The following is a 3,930-nucleotide window of genomic DNA, read 5'->3' as shown; positions in this document are numbered from 1 at the left end:
TTATATCAAGTACCTTCAAATCGTCAAATGCTCTTAAGGAGCCTATACATATCTCATTCTTTTTTTGCCCTACCAGCGCTTCGAGACAAACATTTGGCAAGTGCTGAGAAGAAGCGCCGCAACAAACTCAATCACCACTGTCTGCCGGTTTAAAAATATAAAAAAGTAGGAAGTTACAATACATTCAGAAGCAAGTTATTATCTCAACAGATTTATACCGCAATCTTGCATAATACGGCCAAGTGCCAATACTCACAGAACTTGCATGGGTGCCAACATCTACCCAAGGGCTCTATCATTTTTTGGCGGTGAAACAAATTTCATGGGCCATTGCACAGAATCGTCGCTTTAGTGACTATAAAGTTGGCAACTGACCCGCCATTATAAGGTAGATTAGCTCGTGTAAAAAGTTATGAATATGGAGGGACGAGTGCCCCGGTAATAATACTAACTTTCTGGGAAAAGGTTAGGAAATATAAGTACCTAGAGGGTACGACTTAATAAACATCGTCGTTTAGGAGAAAGTAAACTGTTATTGAGTATGTTGCTTGGTTTTACAAAGGAAAACATATACCTACTCAACATCAATAAATCGCACCATCCGCGACGCGAACTTTAAAGATTTTCTTCTGACACAATCATGGTGCCCCAACAATATTGGTGTTATTTGAAAGCCCAATAATGATCTCACGTGCCCTCTTCAACAGATGTATAGCGATTAATCCCAATTTAACAGTTTTATAGCCATAAAAGTTGGCTCAAGCGTAACTAGGTACCTATTTTTTGAAGAAAAAGACACGTTTTTGGGGTAAAAACCTTTCCTTTAGTGAAATGAAGTTTAGAACTAGGCTTTTAAATGGTGCCAATATTGGTGAGAAGTGGGGATGCTTACGTTTGAAAAGTGCTTGTTGCGGGAGGTGCGATTTATTTGATGCCGAGTGTAGTTAGGTTTCAAGACTCGTCCACACGATATTGGCATCGCACAGAATTTAATTATGAAAGTTTTATGTTACGCTCATTTCTCCTAGTACAAAACGTTTACAAACGGGAATTAGTACAGTGACGTCATGTTTTAAGGACAGTCCTGCAGTTCAATTTTCGAATCATCCTGAAGCACGACACAACGATGAAAACTCAGAAAATGTATAAATCATATCGTTGCGTCTCCGTGTAAAAGCGCTTAAATTCAGTTTACCTTTTGCTATAATGACTCTACATCTTTTATTTTAACAGATTCAGTTCACTATTCCAGTCTTATCGACCGTTTGGTGTAGTAGTTCTAAAACGGACTACTATGCCGAGCGAGAGGTCCCGGGTTCGATTCCCGGCCGGGCAGAAATTGAAATGATGAATTTTAATTTCTGTGACGGGTCTGGGTGTTACTATTAATAATTATATGTATTTAAAAAAAAACAGTATAATTATGTAGTATTAATTGCTTACTTTGGGGCTGGATTATTTATTATCAAAATTATGGTAATAAAACAAATTTTCAAAATACTAAAATCGTGGATATACCTCAGTAAATCACGCTACAATATTATCCAGTTACACGACTATTCTTAATATTCTTATACCCACGGGCAACGACCAAGGAGTAATTAAACTAGATTTATTATTATTTATGTCACATCTAATCTTGTCACTCCCACACCATATCGCCCAAGGCGCAAGACAATTATCTCAAACAAACACTCTAATTGTGGGCTATTATTATTTTGTGTCATTATTTTGTTTCGGCCACGCGCCGAAAGCGATAGCGTAAATACGGGGCAGGCGAAATTGCGAACCACTGTGTGATATGATATGACAGGTTGACAGGCTGTTGTTTGGTATTCAATAAGAGTTTTCGGTTTATAATTAGTAATTAATTTTGAAGTACATAAATAGTACTAATTGTCTACACTAATTTTACAAAGAGGAAAGATTTGTTTTTTTGTTTATAGGACTATATTTGTCCAACAAATACTGTAATGATAAGAATAAATTTATTACTAACCCATTAAAATTAACATTATCTGTATCAAAGTTATAATTTATTTACAAGTAAAACGCGCAAAGGCTATTGAATTTTTTTTTTTTTTTAATAAAAATTAACAAAAATTGCTAACAGGAATTTTAATTAACTATCATAAATAGTAAAAACTTTATTATGTGTGTTACCTACATGTAAAATAAAATTAATATTGGCAGTTTTTGAAGTCAAGTTTGAATTGAACATTGCAATTACTCGTAGTAAATAAATAGTAATGTATGTAAATATTTTTATAGAAATTACGTGTTTATGGCTATTTTGTTACAAGGCCCGAAAAGCGACATCTATACAAATAAGTTGAACTTATTTAGTACCCTTTCCCGCTACAGCAGCTACCAATAAAGCAGCTACCGCTTTTAACTGGTACAGTGTAATTTTTATTAGCTCTCCTAGATGGCGCTTTATGAGCACGTACTAAGAGAATTAATTTGCTAAATAAAATAAAATAAAATAAATTCGGTATTCTCGACTCTATCATAATTTATTTTCCCGAGATTTTTATGTGAAAGCTGTAACGCTGAAATTGTGTAACTTCAGTGAAAATGTGGAAAAATATTCTGATAATGTATGTCCCTATTTTGTAACTAGCGCCATCTTTTGCCGTAGCCTGAAACTACGTAACAATGTACTGTGACGTCTTAGTAACAGTGTATGGATATATAGTTAGTCTTTAATTTATTCCACCCAAGTTATTTACATTATAATTTTATCAATAAATATAATTAAAAATCTATTTATCATGGTAAAAAAGTGTGGAAAACACAATGAATACGACCAAGAACTTCTGAAGCAGGGTGAGGGATAGTTATAAATACATCACATAGATGGCGCTGACATACAGTTAATAAATTCAACCCGTTGTAAACCCTAATTTATACCTAAAATAACAACTTGAAATGAAAATATTCTTTCTAATATTTGTCACATTATTTGGTTTACTATACAGTTTATGAAAAATACATATTTTTTAAAATATTTATTAAGATTTTGCGAAAATATTAAATTTGACCTAACTCGCGGTGACGAAGTTTTTGATCCGGGCCAGCATATATAGAAAATTTTATCCTTACCAAGTGTACTTGCTTCGGCAGTACATATACTAAAATTGGAACGATACAGAGAAGATTAGCATGGCCCCTGCGCAAGGATGACACGCAAAATCGTGAAGCGTTTCACATTTTTTGAAGAGTTTTACTTTCATTCAGTTATTTCCCAAGAAAATAAGTGAGACTGCCAGAATTTTTGCACGGATCGCACCTAGTTTAAAACACTTTTAGTCGGGTAGGTAATGTAAAACGCACGAATACTGAGGGCATTTTTCCAGTTAAGGGCACAAGCTTACATTTTTAATGTATTTATTTTATTTGGTGCACAAAACAGAGATACAACCACAACATACAAAGCGTTTAAAGTGTTTGGGGCAAGAGTTGCAAGTGATTCAGTTGGCATCGAAATTCCGACTGAAATGTAAAGTTTTTCCAATAAACAAGATAGCGAAACAAAGAACGATGAAAAACGAAATTAAAACTCCAAACTTGAGGAACCAATGATAAATCCAAAGGATAGTGATGTGGTGATATTGCTACTTGAGTATTAGGAATTTGTTGATATTAGTCGGTGTTTTTTTTCTGACTAATGTCATAGATCTGGGGGCACGGGAGTGTCCACATCTTTTTATTTGACTTAAATTACGTTTACGTGACAATAGATAGCAAAAGTAGCCATAGAAAATGTATTTTAACAAAAAAATAATATTTTAGATCAGATTTACTCTATCGTTAAATTCATCTTAGAATAAAAAAAGAAAAAAATTAAAAAAGTTTTATTCTTTAGAATAATATGGCGTTTCAAACAATAGTCTGGTGAAGTGAGTGTCTCTCTCCGAAAAGCGGGAC

The 3,930-nt window shown here is 33.8% G+C and overlaps 1 non-coding gene across 1 annotated transcript; it reads left to right on the top strand.

Moving 5' to 3' along the window:
• Nucleotides 1–3,110: 3,110 nt before the first annotated feature.
• On the top strand, nt 3,111–3,217 carry LOC135076398 (U6 spliceosomal RNA). Its single transcript, XR_010258255.1, has one exon. It is a non-coding gene; the product is annotated as a U6 spliceosomal RNA (small nuclear RNA).
• The last annotated feature ends 713 nt before the right edge of the window (nt 3,218–3,930 follow it).

This window comes from Ostrinia nubilalis, chromosome 11 (assembly GCF_963855985.1).
Source record: "Ostrinia nubilalis chromosome 11, ilOstNubi1.1, whole genome shotgun sequence".
NCBI classification, from domain to species: domain Eukaryota; kingdom Metazoa; phylum Arthropoda; class Insecta; order Lepidoptera; family Crambidae; genus Ostrinia; species Ostrinia nubilalis.
This window is presented reverse-complemented; position numbering and strand designations above follow the sequence as displayed.